The sequence below is a fragment of the Xiphophorus couchianus genome, chromosome 19 (assembly GCF_001444195.1).
Source record: "Xiphophorus couchianus chromosome 19, X_couchianus-1.0, whole genome shotgun sequence".
Classification (NCBI taxonomy): Eukaryota; Metazoa; Chordata; class Actinopteri; order Cyprinodontiformes; family Poeciliidae; genus Xiphophorus; species Xiphophorus couchianus.
Window position 1 is genome coordinate 2,734,453 of NC_040246.1, and position 19,143 is coordinate 2,753,595.

Consider the following 19,143-nt stretch of genomic DNA (forward strand, 5'->3'; position numbering starts at 1 on the left):
TCTTCAACGGTGTCATCAAAGCCCATAGCCCAGACGAAGGCCTGAGAAATTATATTTCCAAATTTAACTTTCAAGTCTGCATATGAGAACTCCTGGTTCTCAACCAAGTCCGATACTGAATCTTGACACACGGTCGTCAGGTATTTTAAGAGATATTTAGTGTTCTCTTTGATGTACTCGTATCCTGTTGTCAGATCCTCCCAGTCTTCCCCCTGGATTATTCCTGATCCTGTAATCAGATTAAAGTTACTTATCCAAATCACTGTGCGTTACTATTTTCTTTAGTAATGTAATTTTATTTCCTCTGCGCGTCTTGGGGAGCGACCGCCGTTTCTACGCGACATTTATCAGCTGATCAGAAACTTAAACAATGGAGGGAGGAGGGAGATGCGCATTTTGTTGCTGGAAAATCAGGAACTATTTTGAGTTTCTGTCAAGTCCGATTATTATAAGTGACTTTGGGCTTGTTTTTTTCTAACCTTGCTAGCAAACCTAATGAGTCGCGGGTTGCGGTTTTTTGGGCTTGTTTTTGAACGTGAAGTTGCTCATTTGAGCTTGGAAATAAGTGGAGACGCAAAATAAGACCCAGATGTTGACCGACATCTGGGTGGTTTTAGTCAGGCTCTCCCTGCTGTCCACCATTTCCTGGATGAACAGGGAAATGTTCATATGTGTCTTTGTTTATTCAGTTAATATAAATATATGTATAGATACAAATATATTTATATTAACTGAATGACGTTGAGCTTCGCGTTGCGCTCCAAAAAACAGCAGATATTGAGACTAATATGAACAGCACAATAAACGTAAAAACGGCCACAAATGAACGTGTCCGTAAAGTTGCGCATCTAAACGCCATTATAATAATTAATATTAGGATAAATGTCCCAAATCTGTGCAGCTGTCTGGGTTGTGGAGCCGCAGGAGGACAGCAAACACAGGGCCGTAAAGCAGAACCTGGAGGCTGGGGGCGAAAGGGGGGTAAAAGACATTTAGCCCCCTTTTTCCCCCACTACTTTTTGTAGTTATAGAAAAGTAAATACCGTATTTTCCGCACTATAAGGCGCACCTAAAAACCTTCAATTTTCTCAAAAGCCGACAGTGCGCCTTATAATCCGGTGGCCTTATATATGGACCAATATTGAGCCACAGCAGGTCTCACAACTACGGTAAGCAGCCGCCGACTTCATTTTCCCCCGTAGAAGAAGAAGCGCGCGGTGCACACTGGGTTTTGTGTTTAGACCCCAAAATGGCTCCTATTAAGAGACACGCTTACGACGCAGAGTTTAAGCTCAAGGCGATCAGTGACGCAGTAGAACACGTGAATAGAGCAGCAGCCAGAGAATTTAACATGAACCAATCAATGGTGCGGAAGTGGATATTATGATTGCACTAACGTTTGATTTACCGTAACAGTATCAGACTGTTTTTTACGTGTTTATTGAATCGAGGAAAAGTTCCCCTCCACTATATGTTATACCTTGCTGCTGTTAAAAGATAAACTGTGTCACCAAAATACCACGTCACTGACTTTACCTCGGGGAAAATAATAAAACAGCTGTTTGTTCATTTTGGGAACGAACAGAGTTTTCAGAACGCTGGTTTGTAATCTATTAATAAAGTTTGACTGACCTATCTGACTATTTTGTTGACATTCCCTTTAGCGCAGCTCCATCTAATGGATGCATAACGTAACCCCAGCCTCTACTGTAGCCTCTATTCTATGCGCCTTATAATGCGGTGCACCTTATATATGAAAAAAGTTTTAAAATAGGCCATTCATTGAAGGTGCGCCTTATAATGTGGTGCGCCTCATAGTGAGGAAAATATGGTAACCTTTGAGCATGCATTGAATATATTTTTCATTATGCCCACATTTCTGTATTAAATGTTTGGTTGTTTTTTGGGGGGGTTTTCAAAATTATATACAGACTCACAAATGTGAATCTGTATATATATATATTTATATATATATATATATATATATATATATATATATATATATATTTGTATATATATAAATGTGAGTCTGTGTATAATTAATATAATATCAGGGTTTCCCCCAGTGTTTTATAAGCCTGGCGGGCCACCAGGCTTAGCACTGTTTATTTATTTTAGTTTTTTAATCAGAACCTTTTTAAGACTTTATAGTTGGTGTTCACGTATTAATCTACTAGTCTGTTAATGACACACAACCATCAAGTGATATTTTCAAATTTTCTGTCAACTTTAAACATTTTTTAACCTAAAAACTCGGCGGACCGCTGAATGAATGACTGCCGAGTGTCCCAACCACCAGGCTTAGCAGGTTTTGTGGGGGGAAACAATTTAGTTCCTGAAACACGTGAACTTTTTACATAATCCATCCATCCACTATTTTACACGTTTATCCCTACAGGGGTCACGAGTGATGCTGGTGCTTATCTCCAGTGGTGGTGAACACACTGAAACCTAGGGAGAATTTAGAGAGACCAATTTACTTAACAGTGATGTTTTTGTACTGTGGGAGGAAGCCGGAGTACCCGGAGAGAAACCACCATGCACAGGGAGAACATGCAATCTCTGTGCAGCTCTTTTTAAACAATAAGTAATAATAATTGTATAAATGCCGGAGGCTCGCCAGCTGAAGGTAAAGGTAATTTTATTTAAATAGCACATTTTCAGCAACAAGGCAATAATACAAAGTGCTTTACAGGATTTAAAAGGAAACAAACCGAAGGAAAGAGCAAAAGAAGAAAAAGAATCTAATGTTGATCTGAAGGATGTAAACTAGTTGATCCTGTTCAGGTTACTAAATATCCTCTGGTCTAATTCTGGGTTGGGAGAACAGGAGTCGTAGTTTGTAGTTATTCTGATTCTGATTCCATTTCTCGCCTATATAATATTGATCTAAATAGTGCGTACTCCACAATTTCTAATATTACTAATAAACTAAAATAATCCTTTTCTGGGTTAACAGTGAGTACTACACAGTTTCTAACAAAATAAAATAAAAAAGAGGAAAGGACGCATTAGGGCAAATGGTAACATTCAGACAAAACAAAGGGCAAAACAAAGACGTCACAGGGCCATGGCAGGAGGGGTGAGGTGGGAAGGAGCGTTATGTTTACATTTCTTCAAGGAGATTGGAAACATGCAGCCCTTCCAAAGCAACACGGGAAAAGAAAATTCAGATACAGAAAGTTTTAGGTCGGGTAGATTATAGATTTCAATCTTACCTAAAGTCTCTGCGATGCATCTCAGTTCAAAATTATCCAAATTAGTTTGGTCGTTCCACTGAGCCGAAACTAGCAACTTCTCCAAGATCGATTCCATCCTGTTAGTGAGTTTTGAGTCCTCAGCAAGACTCACATCCAACTTGCCTCTCTGTCCACACCAACAGTCTGAGTGTTTGCTAGTTCGGCCAAGTCCGTCATAAATTTGTCGATAAGCCAGGAATCCACAAGCTCCAAACGGCAAAAATCCTGTTATCATAAATAAATCCAGGGTGTATCCTGACAGCTGGAGGCTCCACAGCTGGAGGCTCCACAGCTGGAGGCTCCACAGCTGGAGGCTCAACAGCTGGAGGCTCCACAGCTGGAGGCTCCACAGCTGGAGGCTCCACAGCTGGAGGCTCAACAGCTGGAGGCTCCACAGCTGGAGGCTCAACAGCTGGAGGCTCAACAGCTGGAGGCTTCACAGCTGGAGGCTCCACTGCTGGAGGCTCCACAGCTGGAGGCTTCACAGCTGGAGGCTCCACTGCTGGAGGCTCCACAGCTGGAGGCTTCACAGCTGGAGGCTCCACAGCTGGAGGCTCCACAGCTGGAGGCTTCACAGCTGGAGGCTCCACAGCTGGAGGCTCCACTGCTGGAGGCTCGACGGCTGGAGGCTCCACAGCCGGAGGCTCTGGGACTAGCGGAGGGCTAAGGGACCTTGTCGCTGGAAACGGATGTTGCATGTGGAGGCTTCTTTGGGCCAGAATTGACGGAACCACAGAGAGGCATCATGGGTCCGTGACCGATGGAGGCACAGAGAGGAATCTCACTTAGAGAAATAGTGTCTCAAGCTTTTAGCAGCGCTAGAAAAAATCCTTTTAATAAAGCTGCCCCTCTTTTCCTGCCGTTTTATCAGGTGCCTTTCAAGACATGACACTATCACATCGTCGACTACCTCGTGCTCCATGAAGGACAGCGTCCATCCAGCAGAACACTCAAAGTTTTTAGTGAGATCACTAAAAACTTCCTTGCTCAAGGCAGGAATCCATTTCCGCTGGATATTGTACAGCCGTCCCTCAAATTCAGCACAGATTTTATCGACAATACGATCCTGAGTGTCCCTCAAGAAGCTAAGACACCAGGGTGTCTTTGACTCCCTGATTCCTTTAGACATCAACGACTTAACAAAAAGCCGTACGCCGTCTTTTTGGTATTCCTCGAATGACTTCCTGATAGAAAACAGTTTCTGGACGAACCAGATGACAGGATTCAGGAGAGAACTAAATTCTAGCTCCACCTTCAGCCACTCGATGGGGTCTTCATCGTCCAACGGAGATGTCACCATCGAAACAACATGCTTTAAGAAAAGCATGTTGATTATCTCCGTGCACTCCTCTTCAACGGTGTCATCAAAGCCCATAGCCCAGACGAAGGCCTGAGAAATCAAATTTCCAAATTTAGCTTTCAAGTCTTCATATGAGAACTTCTGGTACTCAATCAGGTCCGATACTGCATCTTGAAACACGGTCGTCAGGTATTTCAAGAGATATTTAGTGTTCTCTTTGATGTACTCGTATCCTGTTGTCAGATCCTCCCAGTCTTCCCACCGGACTTGGTGGTAATATTCCTCTATTGCAGGAATTACATTGTCTTCCACTAAGACTTGGAGATCTTCTCTTATCAAATCTTTGGGAGCCATTTTGCTGAACGCAGATCCTCTTCTTCTTGTAGTAACTCAGAATGAGGTAGAATTTTACCAACAGGAGTTATATACCTGTTACACAACAAAGCGCTAGTGACATCACAAACTATGACGCATCAGCACAAGAATACGTGCAGAGCTATGACGTAATCGGCTTGCAAGTGTTCTGAGGATCTGCGCTACCTCGTCACTTTGTCTTATCTGACCACTTTTTTCCCCCTAGTAACGAGTAATCTAACGCGTTACTCTTCCAAATCCTGTAATCAGATTAAAATTATTCATCCAAATCACTGTGCGTTACTATTTTCTTTAGTAATGTAATTTTATTTCCTCTGCGCATCTTGGCGCCGTTTCTATGCGACATTTATCAGCTGATCAGAAACTTAAACAATGGAGGGAGGAGGGAGATGCGCATTTTGTTGCTGGAACATCAGGAACTATTTTTAGTTTCTTTTGTCAAGTCTGATTATTACAAGCAGCTTTGGGCTTGTTATTTCTAATGTCGCTTGCAAATTTAATGAGTCGTGGGTTGCACTTCTTTTTGGGCTCCGTTCTTTTTGGGCTCCGTTCTCAAACCAAACACGAAGGCAGACTGAATGCCAGAATAATGACAATCTGACAGTTGAGCAGAAATATGAAAATTCTGACGAGGAAGAAGAGTACAACTATGTCCTCAGAACTATTCCTGTTAATGTTCTTTAGCCAAATATCCACAGTAATCTCAGAACAGGAGCTTCACAGTTCCAGCCTGCAGGACATTTAGGACAGAATGTTGAAATGCAACAGCAAAGTTCAACACAGTCAGTGGTTGTACAAGAATTTGTACCTCCAGTGGCACCACTAACTGAAGAACTGTATGGAGAACCATCAGTGGAGAATGAGGTGGAAAATGGAGGGTTGGAGGAACAAGGGGATAGTTCCGAGCTTGGCATGCACACACCAGAAGAAGAAGTGCTGCCAGTAAGGAGGTCAGCCAGAGCTGTAAAACCTAGAGATGTCTTCACATATGACCAGCTGGGTCAACCATCCTATCACCCATTGCAACCTGGAGTAGTGCCAGAAGAAAAACGGCGAGTGACTGAGGATCACTGCGCGTAACACAAACCCTGTAAATTCTAGACACTAACAGGTACCATAGATTTGCACAAAAATTCGTGAGGGACGGCAGAGTCCCTGAGCGAAATTCTGTGAAAGACGTGTACGGAGCCGGAAGCCCATTAAAATGTTGTTTACATCGTTTTAAACTGATTGTGAGTTTGAGTGGGAATAAAAATAGCAACAGGTATTTTGTTCCATATAACACAGTAGGAGTGTAACAGGTAAAACCTTCTATGGATGCAAACTTGACTAAAAACCCACCTGTTTAGGATTGTATTTGAAACCTAATCAATTACAAAGTTATTGATGGAACCTGAATTAATGTGATTGTTGTTTGATTGTTGATTCTACGTTGCTTTGTGTTTCTGTGTTTGATATGATGTAGAGCACTTTGAAATGCCTTGCTGCTGAAATGTGCTATACAAATAAAATTTGATTGATTTGATTGATTGATTGATTGATTGATTGGAGTAAACCTGATGATTGCGTGTCTTCCTTGCCCCATACTGTCTTACCCTGCTACATCCGACCGTATGCCAATATGGACATTTTAGTACAGTGACACTTTGACAAATGATAGACATTTTGAGCGACAAACCTGACTTTCCATGGTTATATTTGTTAATTCTATTCCGGATGTCTGGAGACGTCTTTTAAAACGGGGGAGAGTGTAGTGGGTTAAGAAAAAGTACAAAATAAATTAAAAAAATACACCACCTATTTTTTCAAAATTGGTCAAGAATTGGTCTTGTCTTTTGTCTTTGTTTTTTTTTCTTATGTATATAGACGTGTTTGTTGTGAGCATGTATCTTCTTGCCAATGGGGGCGCTGTCGTGCCGCTGTGGGTCTAACGAGAACGAGTTTCCTGGCTCTGGGCATGCGCGGATCAGAATAAACGAGAGTAACTTTGTTTTCAACTCGCTTCCTCTGTGATCCACAGGTACGATAAAAAGGCAACTCTCATAAGCCATTTAAAAATGTTCTGTACATATATAAAGATTAGCTTTGGAATCTATTGAATAACTTAGATGTGTAATTTGCACAGTTTTATATGACCGTTTATCTGTGTCGCTTTTCGTTGTTGGAGCCTTGAGATTTTGAAATTTATTCATATCGCTTGATCAGTCTACATGGTGTTTATATTTGGGTAGCATTATAATATTTTTATTTCTCATAAAAGTGTATTTATTTGTCTCCTGGTCTCCTTTGTAGCCACTGTAACGGTTGCAACTGACGAACGTTAAAACAGTTGTAACTGACAAACGTTGGTATGTGTTGTAGATCAGTGGTCCCCAACCACCGGGCCCAATTGGTACCGGGCCGCGCAAGAAATAATGAACTACTTCCGGATCTTTTATTTTGAAAATCCTAAACCGGATTTTACCGGCTACGTCTTGCGCGTCAAAATTGAGCCAACTTGCAGCAGAATGAGTAACAAAACAACATCGGAGTACAGTGAACCCTCGCTATTCACCGCGGTTCACCTTTCACGGTCTCGCTGCTTGTGTTCTGCATTCTGATTGGCTGAACAGTCTCTCCGCTTCTTCTCTACCTGTGTGTCAACAACGTTGCGGTTTAATATGTACACATAGTAAAACAGCAAGCTATATTTAACATAATCGATGGTGGCATGTCGGTTTATAAGAATCTTTTTGCCCAGAAGAAAAAAGAGCGACAACAGCTACAGATAACTATGTTCTTCTCTCAATAAAACACACCTGCACCGCGGGCTTTAGAAGAAAAGAAAAAAAACGCTACAGAGCGAAGTCAGGATGCAGCGGCTCAGTCAGAAGAGCTGTGAAATACACGTGAGTCACTATTTGTCCTACTGTACTTTGTTGTTTTTTTTCATAATCAGTTTTTTATTTTCTCCCGTTCTAATCCAATAACTCAGGTCGCGGTGGGGCGGCGCTGATCTCCGCAATTCGGACACAGGAATCCGCCTTCAGTTCGTATTAAAATTATTATTTTACAGTACAGTAGTTATTTGTAAAAAAAAAAAAAATGTTTATACAGTACTTTTCATTTGTTAACCAAATGTTTGGGCCTGTAAAAAGGTTTTGTTCTTTGGTTTCAATGTACTATGGAAAAAATAAAGGTTCCTACTTCACGGATTTCGCCTATCGCGGGTTCTTAAAGGTTGGGGACCACTGTTGTAGATGTTTAGTTCACTTTGGTTATGTTAATTTAGCTAATTTTCCTGCTATTATGTTATTGTATTTGAGGATTTTATTTTATTTTATTTTATTTCTTTGTGGAAACTCCGGATGTTGTTGACTGAATTTGAATTGTATTGTAATTGTATTTATTTAATTCAGAATAAACGAGCTCTGCCAGAGTAACTTTGTTTCAACTCGCTTCCTCTGTGATCCACAGATATTGGTTGCACAGGATTCATGTGCCTGTGCACCACTTGATACTGGCTCAGATTCCCCTGGATCTGGTGCCGGTAACAAATGCATTGAATATATTTTTCATTAAGCCCACATTTCTGTATTAATTTTTTTTTTTTATCAGTCTGACAAAATTCTGTTCTTAAATGTCTTGTTTCCATTAGCTGTAAGATGATATAATTAACATAAATAAGGCTTAAAATGTGAGTCTGTATATAATTAATATAATATCAGGGTTTCCCCCAGTGTTTTATGAGCCTGGTGGGCCACCAGGGTTAGCACTGTTTATTTATTTCCTCGACAGCTGGAGACTCACCAGTACTATTTACCCTCACTTAGTGACACTTAGTTTCTCAAGCTTTTAACAGCGCTAGAAAAAATCCTTTTAATAAAGCTGCCCCTTTTTTCCTGTCGTTTTATCAGGTGCCTTTCAAGACATGACACTATCACATCGTCGACTACCTCGTGCTCCATGAAGGACAGCGTCCATCCAGCAGAACACCCAAAGTTTTTAGTGATATCGCTAAAAACTTTCTTGCTCAAGGCAGGAATCCATTTCCGCTGGATATTGTACAGCCGTCCCTCAAATTCAGCACAGATTTTATCGACAATACGATCTTGAGTGTCCCTCAGGAAGCTAAGACACCAGGGTGTCTTCGACTCCCTGATTCCTTTAGACATCAACGACTTAACAAAAAGTCGTACGCCGTCTTTTTGGTATACCTCGAATGACTTCCTGATTGAAAACAGTTTCTGGACGAACCAGATGACAGGATTCAGGAGAGAACTAAATTCTAGCTCCACCTTCAGCCACTCGATGGGGTCTTCATCGTCCAACGGAGATGTCACCATCGAAACAACATGCTTTAAGAAAAGCATGTTTATTATCTCCGTGCACTCCTCTTCAACGGTGTCATCAAAGCCCATAGCCCAGACGAAGGCTTGAGAAATCAGATTCCCAAATTTTGCTTTCAAGTCTTCATATGAGAACTTCTGGTACTCAATCAAATCCGATACTGCATCTTGAAACACGGTCGTCAGGTATTTCAAGAGATATTTAGTGTTCTCTTTGATGTACTCGTATCCTGTTGTCAGATCCTCCCAGTCTTCCCACCGGACTTGGTGGTAATATTCCTCTATTGCAGGAATTACATTGTCTTCCACTAAGACTTGGAGATCTTCTCTTATCAAATCTTTGGGAGCCATTTTGCTGAACGCAGATCCGCTTCTTCTTGTAGTAACTCAGAATGAGGTAGAATTTTACCAACAGGAGTTATATACCTGTTACACAACAAAGCGCTAGTGACATCACAAACTATGACGCATCAGCACAAGAATACGTGCAGAGCTATGACGTAATCGGCTTGCAAGTGTTCTGACGATCTGCGCTACCTCGTCACTTTGTCTTATCTGACCACTTTTTTCCCCCAGTAACGAGTAATCTAACGCGTTACTCTTCCAAATCCTGTAATCAGATTAAAGTTACTTATCCAAATCACTGTGCGTTACTATTTTCTTTAGTAATGTAATTTTATTTCCTCTGCGCGTCTTGGGGAGCGACCGCCGTTTCTACGCGACATTTATCAGCTGATCAGAAACTTAAACAATGGAGGGAGGAGGGAGATGCGCATTTTGTTGCTGGAAAATCAGGAACTATTTTGAGTTTCTGTCAAGTCCGATTATTATAAGTGACTTTGGGCTTGTTTTTTTCTAACGTTGCTAGCAAACCTAATGAGTCGCGGGTTGCGGTTTTTTGGGCTTGTTTTTGAACGTGAAGTTGCTCATTTGGACTTGGAAATAAGCGGAGACTCAAAATAAGACCCAGATGTTGACCGACATCTGGGTGGTTTTAGTCAGGCTCTTCCTGCTGTCCACCATTTTCTGGATGAACAGGGAAATGTTCATATGTGTCTTTGTTTATTCAGTTAATATAAATATATGTATAGATACAAATATATTTATATTAACTGAATGACGTTGAGCTTCGCGTTGCGCTCCAAAAAACAGCAGATATTGAGACTAATATGAACAGCACAATAAACGTAAAAACGGCCACAAATGAACGTGTCCGTAAAGTTGCGCATCTAAACGCCATTATAATAATTAATATTAGGATAAATGTCCCAAATCTGTGCAGCTGTCTGGGTTGTGGAGCCGCAGGAGGACAGCAAACACAGGGCCGTAAAGCAGAACCTGGAGGCTGGGGGCGAAAGGGGGGTAAAAGACATTTAGCCCCCTTTTTCCCCCACTACTTTTTGTAGTTATAGAAAAGTAAATACCGTATTTTCCGCACTATAAGGCGCACCTAAAAACCTTCAATTTTCTCAAAAGCCGACAGTGCGCCTTATAATCCAGTGCGCCTTATATATGGACCAATATTGAGCCACAGCAGGTCTCACAACTACGGTAAGCAGCCGCCGACTTCATTTTCCCCCGTAGAAGAAGAAGCGCGCGGTGCACACTGGGTTTTGTGTAAAGACCCCAAAATGGCTCCTATTAAGAGACACGCTTACGACGCAGAGTTTAAGCTCAAGGCGATCAGTGACGCAGTAGAACACGTGAATAGAGCAGCAGCCAGAGAATTTAACATGAACCAATCAATGGTGCGGAAGTGGATATATATTATGATTGCACTAACGTTTGATTTACCGTAACAGTATCAGACTGTTTTTTACGTGTTTATTGAATCGAGGAAAAGTTCCCCTCCACTATATGTTATACCTTGCTGCTGTTAAAAGATAAACTGTGTCACAAAAATACCACGTCACTGACTTTACCTCGGGGAAAATAATAAAACAGCTGTTTGTTCATTTTGGGAACGAACAGAGTTTTCAGAACGCTGGTTTGTAATCTATTAATAAAGTTTGACTGACCTATCTGACTATTTTGTTGACATTCCCTTTATCACAGCTCCATCTAATGGATGCATAACGTAACCCCAGCCTCTACTGTAGCCTCTATTCTATGCACCTTATATTGCGGTGCACCTTATATATGAAAAAAGTTTTAAAATAGGCCATTCATTGAAGGTGCGCCTTATAATGTGGTGCGCCTCATAGTGAGGAAAATATGGTAACCTTTGAGCATGCATTGAATATATTTTTCATTATGCCCACATTTCTGTATTAAAGGTTTGGTTGTTTTTTGGGGGGGTTTTCAAAATTATATACAGACTCACAAATGTGAATCTGTATATATATATATTTATATATATATATTTATATATATAAATGTGAGTCTGTGTATATATATACATATATATATATGTATATGTATATATATATATTTATAAATGTGAGTCTGTATATATATATATATTTATATAAATGTGAGTCTGTGTATAATTAATATAATATCAGGGTTTCCCCCAGTGTTTTATAAGCCTGGCGGGCCACCAGGCTTAGCACTGTTTATTTTTTTTAGTGTTTTTTAATCAGAACCTTTTTAAGACTTTATAGTTGGTGTTCAGGTATTAATCTACTAGTCTGTTAATGACACACAACTATCAAGTGATATTTTCAAATTTCCTGTCAACTTTAAACATTTTTTAACCTAAAAACTCGGCGGACCGCTGAATGAATGACTGCCGAGTGTCCCAACCACCAGGCTTAGCAGGTTTTGTGGGGGGAAACAATTTAGTTCCTGAAACACGTGAACTTTTTACATAATCCATCCATTCACTATTTTACACGTTTATCCCTACAGGGGTCACGAGTGATGCTGGTGCTTATCTCCAGTGGTGGTGAACACACTGAAACCTAGGGAGAATTTAGAGAGACCAATTTACTTAACAGTGATGTTTTTGTACTGTGGGAGGAAGCCGGAGTACCCGGAGAGAAACCACCATGCACAGGGAGAACATGCAATCTCTGTGCAGCTCTTTTTAAACAATAAGTAATAAAAATTGTATAAATGCCGGAGGCTTGCCTGCTGAAGGTAAAGGTAATTTTATTTAAATAGCACATTTTCATCAACAAGGCAATAATACAAAGTGCTTTACAGGATTTAAAAGGAAACAAACCGAAGGAAAGAGCAAAAGAAGAAAAAGAATCTAATGTTGATCTAAAGGATGTAAACTAGTTGATCCTGTTCAGGTTACTAAATATCCTCTGGTCTAATTCTGGGTTGGGAGAACAGGAGTCGTAGTTTGTAGTTATTCTGATTCTGATTCTGATTCCATTTCTCGCCTATATAATATTGATCTAAATAGTGCGTACTCCACAATTTCTAATATTACTAATAAACTAAATTAATCCTTTTCTGGGTTAACAGTGAGTACTACACAGTTTCTAACAAAATAAAATAAAAAAGAGGAAAGGACGCATTAGGGCAAATGGTAACATTCAGACAAAACAAAGGGCAAAACAAAGACGTCACAGGGCCATGGCAGGAGGGGTGAGGTGGGAAGGAGCGTTATGTTTACATTTCTTCAAGGAGATTGGAAACATGCAGCCCTTCCAAAGCAACACGGGAAAAGAAAATTCAGATACAGAAAGTTTTAGGTCGGGTAGATTATAGATTTCAATCTTACCTAAAGTCTCTGCGATACATCTCAGTTCAAAATTATCCAAATTAGTTTGGTCGTTCCAGCTGATGACTCCACAGCTGGAGGCTCAACAGCTGATGGCTCCACAGCTGGAGGCTCAACAGCTGGAGGCTCCACAGCTGGAGGCTCCACAGCTGATGGCTCGACAGCTGGAGGCTCCACAGCTGGAGGCTCGACAGCTGATGGCTCCACAGCTGGAGGCTCAACAGCTGGAGGCTAAGGGACCTTGTCGCTGGAAACGGATGTTGCATGTGGAGGCATCTTTGGGCCAGAATTGACGGAACCACAGAGAGGCATCATGGGTCCGTGACCGATGGAGGCACAGAGAGGAATCTCACTTAGAGAAATAGTTTCTCAAGCTTTTAACAGCGCTAGAAAAAATCCTTTTAATAAAGCTGCCCCTTTTTTCCTGCCGTTTTATCAGGTGCCTTTCAAGACATGACACTATCACATCGTCGACTGCCTCGTGCTCCATGAAGGACAGCGTCCATCCAGCAGAACACTCAAAGTTTTTAGTGAGATCACTAAAAACTTTCTTGCTCAAGGCAGGAATCCATTTCCGCTGGATATTGTACAGCCGTCCCTCAAATTCAGCACAGATTTTATCGACAATACGATCCTGAGTGTCCCTCAAGAAGCTAAGACACCAGGGTGTCTTTGACTCCCTGATTCCTTTAGACATCAACGACTTAACAAAAAGCCGTACGCCGTCTTTTTGGTATTCCTCGAATGACTTCCTGATAGAAAACAGTTTCTGGACGAACCAGATGACAGGATTCAGGAGAGAACTAAATTCTAGCTCCACCTTCAGCCACTCGATGGGGTCTTCATCGTCCAACGGAGGTGTCACCATCGAAACAACATGCTTTAAGAAAAGCATGTTTATTATCTCCGTGCACTCCTCTTCAACGGTGTCATCTAAGCCCATAGCCCAGACGAAGGCCTGAGAAATCAAATTTCCAAATTTTGCTTTCAAGTCTTCATATGAGAACTTCTGGTACTCAATCAGGTCCGATACTGCATCTTGAAACACGGTCGTCAGGTATTTCAAGAGATATTTAGTGTTCTCTTTGATGTACTCGTATCCTGTTGTCAGATCCTCCCAGTCTTCCCACCGGACTTGGTGGTAATATTCCTCTATTGCAGGAATTACATTGTCTTCCACTAAGACTTGGAGATCTTCTCTTATCAAATCTTTGGGAGCCATTTTGCTGAACGCAGATCCTCTTCTTCTTGTAGTAACTCAGAATGAGGTAGAATTTTACCAACAGGAGTTATATACCTGTTACACAACAAAGCGCTAGTGACATCACAAACTATGACGCATCAGCACAAGAATACGTGCAGAGCTATGACGTAATCGGCTTGCAAGTGTTCTGACGATCTGCGCTACCTCGTCACTTTGTCTCATCTGACCACTTTTTTCCCCCCAGTAACGAGTAATCTAACGCGTTACTCTTCCAAATCCTGTAATCAGATTAAAGTTACTTATCCAAATCACTGTGCGTTACTATTTTCTTTAGTAATGTAATTTTATTTCCTCTGCGCGTCTTGGGGAGCGACCGCCGTTTCTACGCGACATTTATCAGCTGATCAGAAACTTAAACAATGGAGGGAGGAGGGAGATGCGCATTTTGTTGCTGGAAAATCAGGAACTATTTTGAGTTTCTGTCAAGTCCGATTATTATAAGTGACTTTGGGCTTGTTTTTTTCTAACCTTGCTAGCAAACCTAATGAGTCGCGGGTTGCGGTTTTTTGGGCTTGTTTTTGAACGTGAAGTTGCTCATTTGAGCTTGGAAATAAGCGGAGACTCAAAATAAGACCCAGATGTTGACCGACATCTGGGTGGTTTTAGTCAGGCTCTCCCTGCTGTCCACCATTTCCTGGATGAACAGGGAAATGTTCATATGTGTCTTTGTTTATTCAGTTAATATAAATATATGTATAGATACAAATATATTTATATTAACTGAATGACGTTGAGCTTCGCGTTGCGCTCCAAAAAACAGCAGATATTGAGACTAATATGAACAGCACAATAAACGTAAAAACGGCCACAAATGAACGTGTCCGTAAAGTTGCGCATCTAAACGCCATTATAATAATTAATATTAGGATAAATGTCCCAAATCTGTGCAGCTGTCTGGGTTGTGGAGCCGCAGGAGGACAGCAAACACAGGGCCGTAAAGCAGAACCTGGAGGCTGGGGGCGAAAGGGGGGTAAAAGACATTTAGCCCCCTTTTTCCCCCACTACTTTTTGTAGTTATAGAAAAGTAAATACCGTATTTTCCGCACTATAAGGCGCACCTAAAAACCTTCAATTTTCTCAAAAGCCGACAGTGCGCCTTATAATCCAGTGCGCCTTATATATGGACCAATATTGAGCCACAGCAGGTCTCACAACTACGGTAAGCAGCCGCCGACTTCATTTTCCCCCGTAGAAGAAGAAGCGCGCGGTGCACACTGGGTTTTGTGTTTAGACCCCAAAATGGCTCCTATTAAGAGACACGCTTACGACGCAGAGTTTAAGCTCAAGGCGATCAGTGACGCAGTAGAACACGTGAATAGAGCAGCAGCGAGAGAATTTAACATGAACCAATCAATGGTGCGGAAGTGGATATATATTATGATTGCACTAACGTTTGATTTACCGTAACAGTACCAGACTGTTTTTTACGTGTCTATTGAATCGAGGAAAAGTTCCCCTCCACTATATGTTATACCTTGCTGCTGTTAAAAGATAAACTGTGTCACGAAAATACCACGTCACTGACTTTACCTCGGGGAAAATAATAAAACAGATGTTTGTTCATTTTGGGAACGAACAGAGTTTTCAGAACGCTGGTTTGTAATCTATTAATAAAGTTTGACTGACCTATCTGACTATTTTGTTGACATTCCCTTTATCACAGCTCCATCTAATGGATGCATAACGTAACCCCAGCCTCTACTGTAGCGTCTATTCTATGCGCCTTATAATGCGGTGCACCTTATATATGAAAAAAGTTTTAAAATAGGCCATTCATTGAAGGTGCGCCTTATAATGTGGTGCGCCTCATAGTGAGGAAAATATGGTAACCTTTGAGGATGGAGTGAATATATTTTTCATTATGCCCACATTTCTGTATTAAATGTTTGGTTGTTTTTTGGGGGGGTTTTCAAAATTATATACAGACTCACAAATGTGAATCTGTATATATATATATATATATATATATATATATATATATATATATTTGTATATATATAAATGTGAGTCTGTGTATAATTAATATAATATCAGGGTTTCCCCCAGTGTTTTATAAGCCTGGCGGGCCACCAGGCTTAGCACTGTTTATTTATTTTAGTTTTTTAATCAGAACCTTTTTAAGACTTTATAGTTGGTGTTCACGTATTAATCTACTAGTCTGTTAATGACACACAACCATCAAGTGATATTTTCAAATTTTCTGTCAACTTTAAACATTTTTTAACCTAAAAACTCGGCGGGCCGCTGAATGAATGACTGCCGAGTGTCCCAACCACCAGGCTTAGCAAGTTTTGTGGGGGAAACAATTTAGTTCCTGAAACACGTGAACTTTTTACATAATCCATCCATCCACTATTTTACACGTTTATCCCTACAGGGGTCACGAGTGATGCTGGTGCTTATCTCCAGTGGTGGTGAACACACTGAAACCTAGGGAGAATTTAGAGAGACCAATTTACTTAACAGTGATGTTTTTGTACTGTGGGAGGAAGCCGGAGTACCCGGAGAGAAACCACCATGCACAGGGAGAACATGCAATCTCTGTGCAGCTCTTTTTAAACAATAAGTAATAATAATTGTATAAATGCCGGAGGCTCGCCAGCTGAAGGTAAAGGTAATTTTATTTAAATAGCACATTTTCAGCAACAAGGCAATAATACAAAGTGCTTTACAGGATTTAAAAGGAAACAAACCGAAGGAAAGAGCAAAAGAAGAAAAAGAATCTAATGTTGATCTAAAGGATGTAAACTAGTTGATCCTGTTCAGGTTACTAAATATCCTCTGGTCTAATTCTGGGTTGGGAGAACAGGAGTCGTAGTTTGTAGTTATTCTGATTCTGATTCCATTTCTCGCCTATATAATATTGATCTAAATAGTGCGTACTCCACAATTTCTAATATTACTAATAAACTAAAATAATCCTTTTCTGGGTTAACAGTGAGTACTACACAGTTTCTAACAAAATAAAATAAAAAAGAGGAAAGGACGCATTAGGGCAAATGGTAACATTCAGACAAAACAAAGGGCAAAACAAAGACGTCACAGGGCCATGGCAGGAGGGGTGAGGTGGGAAGGAGCGTTATGTTTACATTTCTTCAAGGAGATTGGAAACATGCAGCCCTTCCAAAGCAACACGGGAAAAGAAAATTCAGATACAGAAAGTTTTAGGTCGGGTAGATTATAGATTTCAATCTTACCTAAAGTCTCTGCGATACATCTCAGTTCAAAATTATCCAAATTAGTTTGGTCGTTCCAGCTGATGACTCCACAGCTGGAGGCTCAACAGCTGATGGCTCCACAGCTGGAGGCTCCACAGCTGGAGGCTCCACAGCTGATGGCTCGACAGCTGGAGGCTCCACAGCCGGAGGCTTCACAGCCGGAGGCTCCACAGCTGGAGGCTCCACTGCTGGAGGCTCCACAGCTGGAGGCTCCACAGCAGGAGGCTCTGGGACTAGCGGAGGGCTAAGGGACCTTGTCGCTGGAAACGGATGTTGAGTGTGGAGGCTTCTTTGGGCCAGAATTGACGGAACCACAGAGAGGCATCATGGGTCCGTGACCGATGGAGGCACAGAGAGGAATCTCACTTAGAGAAATAGTTTCTCAAGCTTTTAACAGCGCTAGAAAAAATCCTTTTAATAAAGCTGCCCCTTTTTTCCTGCCGTTTTATCAGGTGCCTTTCAAGACATGACACTATCACATCGTCGACTACCTCGTGCTCCATGAAGGACAGCGTCCATCCAGCAGAACACTCAAAGTTTTTAGTGAGATCACTAAAAACTTTCTTGCTCAAGGCAGGAATCCATTTCCGCTGGATATTGTACAGCCGTCCCTCAAATTCAGCACAGATTTTGTCGACAATACGATCTTGAGTGTCTTTCAGGAAACTAAGACACCAGGGTGTCTTTGACTCCCTGATTCCTTTAGACATCAACGACTTAACAAAAAGCCGTACGCCGTCTTTTTGGTATGCCTCGAATGACTTCCTGATAGAAAACAGTTTCTGGACGAACCAGATGACAGGATTCAGGAGAGAACTAAATTCTAGCTCCACCTTCAGCCACTCGATGGGGTCTTCATCGTCCAACGGAGGTGTCACCATCGAAACAACATGCTTTAAGAAAAGCATGTTTATTATCTCCGTGCACTCCTCTTCAACGGTGTCATCAAAGCCCATAGCCCAGACGAAGGCCTGAGAAATCAAATTTCCAAATTTTGCTTTCAAGTCTTCATATGAGAACTTCTGGTACTCAATCAGGTCCGATACTGCATCTTGAAACACGGTCGTCAGGTATTTCAAGAGATATTTAGTGTTCTCTTTGATGTACTCGTATCCTGTTGTCAGATCCTCCCAGTCTTCCCACCGGACTTGGTGGTAATATTCCTCTATTGCAGGAATTACATTGTCTTCCACTAAGACTTGGAGATCTTCTCTTATCAAATCTTTGGGAGCCATTTTGCTGAACGCAGATCCTCTTCTTCTTGTAGTAACTCAGAATGAGGTAGAATTTTACCAACAGGAGTTATATACCTGTTACACAACAAAGCGCTAGTGACATCACAAACTATGACGCATCAGCACAAGAATACGTGCAGAGCTATGACGTAATCGGCTTGCAAGTGTTCTGAGGATCTGCGCTACCTCGTCACTTTGTCTTATCTGACCACTTTTTTCCCCCCAGTAACGAGTAATCTAACGCGTTACTCTTCCAAATCCTGTAATCAGATTAAAGTTACTTATCCAAATCACTGTGCGTTACTATTTTCTTTAGTAATGTAATTTTATTTCCTCTGCGCGTCTTGGGGAGCGACCGCCGTTTCTACGCGACATTTATCAGCTGATCAGAAACTTAAACAATGGAGGGAGGAGGGAGATGCGCATTTTGTTGCTGGAAAATCAGGAACTATTTTGAGTTTCTGTCAAGTCTGATTATTATAAGCAGCTTTGGGCTTGTTATTTCTAA